Source organism: Belonocnema kinseyi, chromosome 6, assembly GCF_010883055.1.
Source record: "Belonocnema kinseyi isolate 2016_QV_RU_SX_M_011 chromosome 6, B_treatae_v1, whole genome shotgun sequence".
Lineage (NCBI taxonomy): Eukaryota > Metazoa > Arthropoda > Insecta > Hymenoptera > Cynipidae > Belonocnema > Belonocnema kinseyi.
Window position 1 is genome coordinate 126,394,064 of NC_046662.1, and position 9,173 is coordinate 126,403,236.

Consider the following 9,173-nt stretch of genomic DNA (forward strand, 5'->3'; position numbering starts at 1 on the left):
TCCTCACGTCATTTGCAATTCCTGCAGACTTATGTTGTATCGTCTAAAAAATTCAAATAACGAAAAGTACCGCAAGTACTCTACACCAATCACATGGAAAAAGCCCGTTATTGCGAAGGACTGCTACTTTTGCATGAATTCGGTCAAAGGGTTCAAAGCCAAAAATAAAAATAACATTTCGTACATTAATGTGTGCACAGTCACAAGAGCAATTAAAATCAATAAAAATGCACGCCAGACTGATTTAAGCGCTTTAGAAGATGATGGAATGACAGTTGAAAGTCAACGTCATGGAGACGGTAGTGAAACCAGTGATCGAACAGAAAATAGTTCTGATGATTCCGATGAAAATGACGGAAAAGATGACGAATATGGCCTGCATAAAATGAAATTGAAGGTTCTAATATTAGTGTCGCAACTAGAACTGAATGATTTTATTAGAGAAGTTTCATTCTATCGCGAAAGGGACAAAGAATTCAGAAAGTTTTTCGTTAAAGACGAAGAGACGACTTTAGTGTACTGCACTGACGTTAACGGACTAATGAACCACTTGAAGAAAAATGTGTACAGAGATGAAGAAGGACGACTTTTCAGTGATTCGTCAAAACGCAGCATTAGAGCTGTTTTACTGCATAACACGAATACTTACGCTCCTATCCCTATAGCTCACTCAACGGTCATTAAAGAAGAATATAACAATGTTAAAATGCTTCTTGAAAAAGTTCATTACACGAATCACAAGTAGCAAATATGTGGTGATCTCAAAATCATAACAATGATATTAGGCCAACAATTGGGTTTCACGAGAGAGCCATGCTTTATATGCTTGTGGAATAGCAGAGATCGAGCCAATCATTACAGCAAAAAACATTGAGCTTTAAGAGATTCATTCAAACCTGGTTCTCATAATATTATCAACCAAAGCCTCTCTGATACAGAAAAAATTTTACTACCACCCCTTCACATAAAGCTTGGGCTCATGAAGCAATTTGTCAAGGCCTTAGACAAAGATGGACAATGCTATAAGTATATATCCCTTAAATTCCCTAATGTTTCAGACGCTAAATTGAAATAAGGAGTCTTTGATGGACCACAGATTCGAATATTGACAAGAGATACTAATTTCGTGAGCCACATGACGAAAATTGAAATGGACGCTTGGGAAAGTTTTAAAGCAGTAAACCCAAATTTCCACGGTAACAAAAAAAGTCCAGACTACGAGAATATTGTTGCGAAAATGATAAGAAACTACAAAAAGTTAGGCTGCTTGATGAATTTAAAACTTCACTTTCTAGATTGCCATCTGGATAAGTTTCCAGAAAATGTTGGTAATTTCAGCGAGGAACAAGGGGAACGTTTTCATCAAGACATAAAAGTGATGCAACAACGATATCAGGGTAGATGGCACGAGGTCATGATGGCTGATTTTTGCTGGATGTTAAAAAGGGAAACGAATGTTGGTCTTAAACGTAAGCGTAACCCTTTTTATCGTTCCTTCGAAGAAAAAAGGACACGTTATAGCAGGCAGAAAATAGACTGAAGTAGGTCTATAAATAAATTTAATTACGATAAAAAGCAAGATAAAATGTAAACACGAAAGATAGTATAAATATATTCCTTACGCTTAAGAAAAGCAGAGAGAAAAAAATTTTGAATAAAACTCTCATTCATTTGCAGGTTTAAGTTACAGTTCTACATTTCAATTGATACAAACATTGACAGGTTAATTGAAATGGAGTCAATTCTACTTGTAGTTCTAAGTTTCTTCAAATGAGTAATGTGCATCTAAGTTTTTAACCACCTGTAGTACAATGAAATGAATTTTATTGTGTTACAACGGAAACACTTAAGTTAAGTTGTATTGCTTTAGTTTTAGTGTTTGGTTAGGTTAGGTTAGGTCAGGTTTTGTTAGGTTAGGATCGGTTAAACCTCTATGCAAGTTAATCCGAAGCTGAAGTAATCGGTACCGCAAACACAACGGGACAACACAATGAGTTTAATTGTGTTACGTAAAGTTAAGTTATGTTAGGTTAGGTTAGGTTAGGTTAAGTTTTTTTAGGTTCGGATAGGTTTGACCTTTTTACAGGTTAAGCCCAAGCTGATTCAAACGGTACCGCAAACACAAGGGGACAACACAATCAGTTTCATTGTGTTTCGTGAGGTTAGGTTAGGTTAGGCTGGGTTAGATTTATTTTTAGGTTAGGCCCGAGTTGACCCATTCGATGTAGCATACATTTGCTACTGGGAAAATATGCTTCCAGAGCTTTACTTGTATTTCAATAAATTTCTGTCAATTCAAGTTAGGTGAGGTCAGATTCTGTTGGGTAAAGTTATGTTATGTAAATAAGTTGATATCAGGCAATGGTTGATTCTTCACAGTTGTCGACATGTTTTTGAAGTGAAAATTTGTATCACTGGCATTATTTAGAAATTTATTTGCCTCAGTGCATGATTTTTCGTCATTTTTTGAGGTTATGGCTCAACCATGACGTGATGGGTGATTTTTGATACCGAATTTGAATTCAACGCCCCGAAATCCATAGGAATACGTGTGTCTTGTTACCAGATCCGCACATTTTTTTTTGTGTGGCTGTATAATTTTTATTACTATAATTCTGAGCTAGGACAGGGACTTAGTGAAAAAATCATAATTCATACATAGAATAGGGAGTTTTCCAAAGGAATTATTGAATTTTTAGTGAATTGTATCCAATAATTTTATTAGTCTAACTTGGGATAGGGAATTTCATGAAAGAATTATAATTTCGACATTGAGACAATTGTGCAAAATTGAAATAGGGAATTTTCGAAAAGAGATATAATTCTAAGTTGTTACACGGAATTTTATTAAGGAAATATAGTTTTAAGTTTATGATAGGGAATTTCCGGCAAGAATTATAATTTTTACTTTGAGACATGGAATGTTAGTAAGGAATTAGAATTTTCAGTTTGGGACAAGAAATTTCATGAAATTTCAATAAACTTGATACGTTATATTTTTTAATTCTTTTTATCATTATTGTGTTAAGGAAATAACATGAAAGTTAACGAAAAAAGATCTACATTTTTTATTCAAATGATCACTAGAAAACACGATTTTATAGTTCCTAGAATTATTATTAAAGTTCGTGATGTTGCAGGCAGCCAGAAACATGCTATGGAAGCCGGGGAATTGGCTCAGAATATTTTGAGTACTGGCGCAGGAACTTATATAGAATGTGGTAGGTTTCTGAAATTTATTTTTTATGTTGAATAAAAATATATAAAAAATAGATGTCACATGTTTCTTAGATTCTGAGGAGCCATCCAAAAAGATTGCTCATTGGCCAGGGAATTTTGAAGCATCGAAAAGCCTTCCAGTGAACCTTAATCGTTCCAGATATTCAAGCATTGAAGGTGACTTGGAAAAGGAATTTCCGTGAAGAATTATAATTTTTATTTGGGCAAATTGGAAATCAGGAGAAAATTTCTATTTCGACTTTATGATAGGAAAAATTGCTTGCACGTATGTTAGTGGACGTTCTGGGGACGTCCTTGAGGCGTCCTCATTTTTATAGCTGCTTCTTATGTTAAGTCAGCCGTTTCGGTGGTGTGAGCAAACGAGTTATACAATTCAGTTTACTGAGAACCTAATTAAGCTTCTAAATTTGCGAGCTTGCGAATTTTGACATACCCCACATAATTTCCATACATGCTGTTTATATCTTATACAAGAAATTGTCATATTTTTTCTGAAAATAAATATTTTCACCTCACAGTTGAAGAATCCGATGATGATGAACAAAGACAGAATCATGTGGTGACAGGCTACAGGAGAAGAGAAAAAAACTCAAACAGAGACGGTAAAAAACCTTTCTCTATCAAAGAATAGGAATATTCATCTGTTAGATAAGGAGGAACGTTTATCCTGGCTAGATCAAGATCAATATGTTCGCTGTGATCTTTGAGAAAATCGATCAGCATCATCGAATATCCTTTCTGAACCATCAAGGAATGAACATACGCTACATACGAATTTTAACGAAAATAGTGCTATGAAGAATGAACGCCCGAAAATTAGGTCATCCATTGATCTTCTTCCTTCCGAACATGTTCAGTAAAGAATTTAATGTATAAAATTTATGTTTTGCTAGGAGGCAATAGTAATTACCTGTACACAGGTACTAAGCGCAATGGTTATGTTATCTTTACAGGGAATATTCTAAATAATACGGATATATTGAAACGTGTCAGATTGGTGGGTTGCAGTTGACAGTCATCAATTAAACCCTACCACCGAACTGGAAGAGGAATCTGCGGAATATATTTTTGATCGTCGAAATTTAAGCAGTTCGAACTGTTCATGCAGTAAGTATTGCGCTGTACGTAAAAAACCCCATGTAAAGTTTAAATTAAAAGTAGAAATTGATCATAAATCTGCTCTAATATATTTTGGTGGGCATCCTGGGCAGGTACCGGGGACGTTTGAGGATGTTCTCATTTCTAGAGTTCCGTAGGCCACACCGGAACCCCTTATGAAATCCATCCGTTGATTGAATTGCGATAAAAATAAAGTTTTATATGTTATAATGTTACTCCTCTTATATCAATAATTGAAAAAATATGCAGATTTGATTTTTTATACCAATATAGTAGCTGCTTTTCTTGTAATCCACTTTTTCGGTAACGGTTCAAATCGTAGGTCTTGTGTGCTAAAGTAACTAAGGCTTGCATGAGTTTTTATAAGGTTTGTGTAGAAGAATAGATATTAAAAAATGGTTTATCATTGTTTATTCATCGTTATTGACATTGCAGATGGTTCCGGTAGACTCGTTAAGTTACAGGATACTTTAGATTTGATCCTGGCTTCAACTACCAAACAAGAGCAAGAAATTCTACCACAGCTTCCACTTGAGACTTCTGACGAGTTGGAAAAATTTAATGAACTGATAGAGAGGAACGCACTGGCACTAGAAGTTTTTATACGCGGTTTTATTTATATTAAAATCAATTCAAATATTTCACCAGTGGTTGCCCAACTGGGAGAATCAGGAAAACTGGGAGAAAGCCGGGAGAATCTTGAACCCGGAGATAACCGGGATAAAACCGGGAGAGAAATATTACACCGAGAGATTTTCCTATGTTATAATTCGCGCGTTTTGTAATTTTGGAAGTTTCCAATTAGAGAGCATATATGTAATTTTCAAAATGTTAAGAATAATTAAACTTTAAACGTTTACTGATACTGCGTGATATGAATTTTATTATTAATGATATATCGTCTTTATAATTTCTATAATTTTACTTCAAAATTATAGCTTTTAATGCGCAATTGTAAGACACTTTCATTCCGCTACTAAATATTTCTAAATTTCATATTAAAGGCCTTGAAAAGCAGTTTTAAATTTATTAATTGTAGATGTAAATATAACACAATTTCGAATTGAAATCCTTAAAATTAAGGAATTTGAAAAATTCAAATCATATTACAGCAATCCTATTTTGTATTGCCTTCAGTTTATTATTTTCAATTAAATATCCTGAAACTTTTCGATATTTAGTTCAAGATTTATACAAAAAAGATCATTGAAATTAAAAACTATTTGGATTTAAAATTTTAAGAATAAATAATAATTATAAAGGAAGATTTGAAATTAAAATATTAAAAACGGTGTTTGAAATTAAAAAAGGTACAAATTAAACGATCTAAAATTGACATATCAGTAAATGATTATTTTCGGTAATTTTAGTTTATTACTGTTTTAGAGTTCTGAATTTACATGTTAAAAGCTGAATTTTGATTTTTTCCCTTTCATAGGTTTTAAGTTTGCAATTAAAATTGATTTGGTTATATTTTCGAAAGTATAAATAACAATTAAAAAATTATGACTTTTTAAGCGATTTAAATTTACTTAAAATAATTGAAATTTCAAAGGGTGATGATGAATTTTTACCAGTTGTAATAAAAAGACACATTAAACGTTTTTCAATCTTCTTGTACTTCCTGGTCCCATTTCGTTCTGCAACCTTTCTCTAATTTTCTCCTGTCATTCCTCTTGATACTCCCTCTCGAATCCAGTTTAACGTTTCTCCATCTCCTACTTCTTTCAATGATTCTATCGATTTCTCTCCCCACACTGAAGGATAATTTTTTTTAATCTCCCTCATTTCCTCTTGTGATCAGACTTTAGTTAAGCTTTCGGGCCCTATCTCCAAAATTTCTTCCTCGTATCGACAAACTGTATTTCTCACTCCTATTTCTATGCTATTTCTTCCATTTTTCATACGCTAGATGCACCCTGCAATGTTCCTATATCTAGACATTCTAGACCCATAGCCACTTTGGCAGAGCTTGCCTGAGCCCTCCCTTTTTCTACACTTTCAAAATTATACCCCGTACAGTTTTCTTGATTTTACTAGCAAATCATTAAATATACTCTCTGATTTTAGTACAGCTAATCTTGCTTTTTTCATTACTCTCCTAGCCGCGTTAGCTGGTTTTTGCATTTTACCGAGTTTTCTGTATGATCCACTCAAAAAGAACCGAAAACCCATACAATTGTATTTATCTACGATCTGTACTTCTTCGTTCAATATTTTCCAATTATCAAGAACTTCCCTTCTTCCCCAATTCTTGAATATTATCATTGCCAACTTATTGACATTGGTTTTTAATTTATTCTTAACTACGTATCCTTCTGAAGATTAAAAATATCTTACTAATTTGTCAGAATACTTTAGAGCAAAATTTTTCTTTTTGTTCGATGACAGTTTTCCTCTCATTTTGTTTGCTCCCAGATTTCATCCATATCGTGTATCAGAATAATAAATATGTACGGTACCGTCGTTCGTGCGCGAACCGGTAACTGTCGCATTTTTCCTGTATATTTAAACATCTTTTTCATTTAGTTTAACGGAAATTGATTATTGATAACCGATATCACTCTTAATAAGAATCGTATCATATCAGGAAAGATGTATAAGTCAGAGAGGTGGAAAAAAGTGGACGCTGCCACTAGAAATTTCATGGCTTTCATAAAGACCGACACACTTGGCCGAGGATATTCATGGTGCTGCATGGAAGGAAATAGGAACTTCCAAGAAACCAAAATATCAGACGTTATTATTAGTATGTATAATATGTACAAATGTATAAAAATGAATCAAATCTTGTAGAACAGGGGACAGAGTGAAAAGGGCTGTTTCTAAAGAGAGAAGAAACAGAGAAAGAAGAAACGTGCAACTAATTAAAAAATGTATTGTTAAATAATTTTTTATAAATACTTTTCGGAACTGTTGTAGACATTTGAAAACCTTACGTATATTAAAAAACTGTAAGTAACGCAAGATTTTAAAAGATTCCGAAGAATTATTCGAATGCGGGGGTTAGAATTGAAAAAAAAAAATTTTTCACGGTTCTGCCAAATTACGATATTTTCGAAGTATAATAGAAAATGTTGTGAATACATATAATTCTGACTTGCAACATGGAGTTTCCATTAGAGAATTATAATTTTCATTTTGTAAGCCAGCCATAGGGGCCATTTTCATGCGGGCGGCCACATTTAATACCTATTTTAATATTTATATAGGTATATTGTCAGTTATCCTATGTTTGAAACAAATCTTTTGAATAAAACGTTTCAGCGCAAGTTGCAAATCATTAATTTTTCCTTAAATGCAGTCTTCAGTTATTTTCAGGCAAAAAGTGTGAAAAGCGTGATTGATAAAAAATGTATTTTTCTTTGGTGTATGTCGTCGTTGTCGTCGTCTATATACACAATAAATTTCGAAGGACTTAGCCAATTGGATTGCCCTTTGGTTAACATTTTCAGGGCCTAAAAAGAAAGAACATGTTCGTTCACCAGCCATGTTTTTAAAGCACTTTTGGTTTTATCCATCGAAAATGTTTTTAAAAAAGTAAAAAATTCCAGTTTGCAGCAAAACTATATGAGATTCGAGAAAAATATCTAGAAGTAAAATTGAAGATCTACAAAAATCATCTCAAAAATATCTACAAATTTACTTTAGATCATTTTTCAATATAACGCATATTTTTTATTTCAACTGTGAAACATTTCATTAATAATAAAAAAATCAGGGTTTCACGAAAACTATATTTAGCACGAAAAAAATTTTGAGGATTAAAATTGTTCATCTGAAAAAGATCTACAAATTTACTCCTGACCATTTTTTTGGTAAAAATTTCAATTTTCCAGAAAAAAATATATGAGATATGTAAAAAAATGTAAGGAACAAAACTGTTCATATAAAAAATGTCTATAAATTTTCCAAAAATAATTTTTTTATAAAATGCACAGCTTTTGTTTAAATCGTTAAAAATGTTATTGCGAATCAAATATTCTATTTCTCAGTAAAGCTATTGGTGATAAGAAAGTGTTAATGTCGAAGGAGTTTCCACAAAAGAGAATTTACTGTAACCAAATTATTGTTGTCGATAATTTGAACTTTAACTTTAAAAAGTTTACGCATAAATCGGAGGGAAGTACAAAGACGCTCCTGTATAGCGCAAGATCCAAAAAGACTTCGCTCTCAAGTTTGAGCTACCCTAACGGCGCCTAGAAGTGCCTATTATAATATCAATTTGTCTTGTTTTGAAGCCTTTGTTCTTACTATTTTACTTGGCTAACTTCAGATTAAAAAGTGGTACGTGCTAGCAAACTAAAATTATGTACAGGGAGCATTTTGTTTATATTGCTTGCAGCTTCATGCTTGAAAGAAACAGAAAACACTTGAAAATAAAAATTTTATTTTCACTTCGGTCCTGTTTCAATCCCAAAAAGTTATACTAGAACGTCGTTTAGTGGCATTAAAATATAGTGACATTAGAATAGACCCAAAAAGCACCTTTTTATGTCTGTTGCGGAAAAATTAAAAGATAAGGGTAATAACGACCAAAGTTGGATAGAAACACATGGAAACATCAAAATAAAAAATATATATCTGCATCTTAACATTAAGATTGATATGTTGATTTTTATGTTTTCATAATCATGATTTATATTAGTTTAAGTACTCTCATTGTGAGTTAAATCGTCTTTAAGATGACACCAAATAATTTTTTGAACGTCCTTTAGCATACCAGGTGTATACATATGAAACCGGTATTTTTTCAAGAAAAAAACACATTTATTTCAAGAGAATGATAACAAATATTTTATTCAAAGTATGCG

General features: G+C 32.7%; 1 protein-coding gene across 1 annotated transcript in view; it reads right to left on the reverse strand.

The window, feature by feature from the left end:
* LOC117174188 overlaps positions 1 to 9,173 on the reverse strand; it is a 1,286,801-nt gene that overhangs the window by 856,895 nt on the left and 420,733 nt on the right. The gene's annotated exons all lie outside the window — the stretch shown is intronic.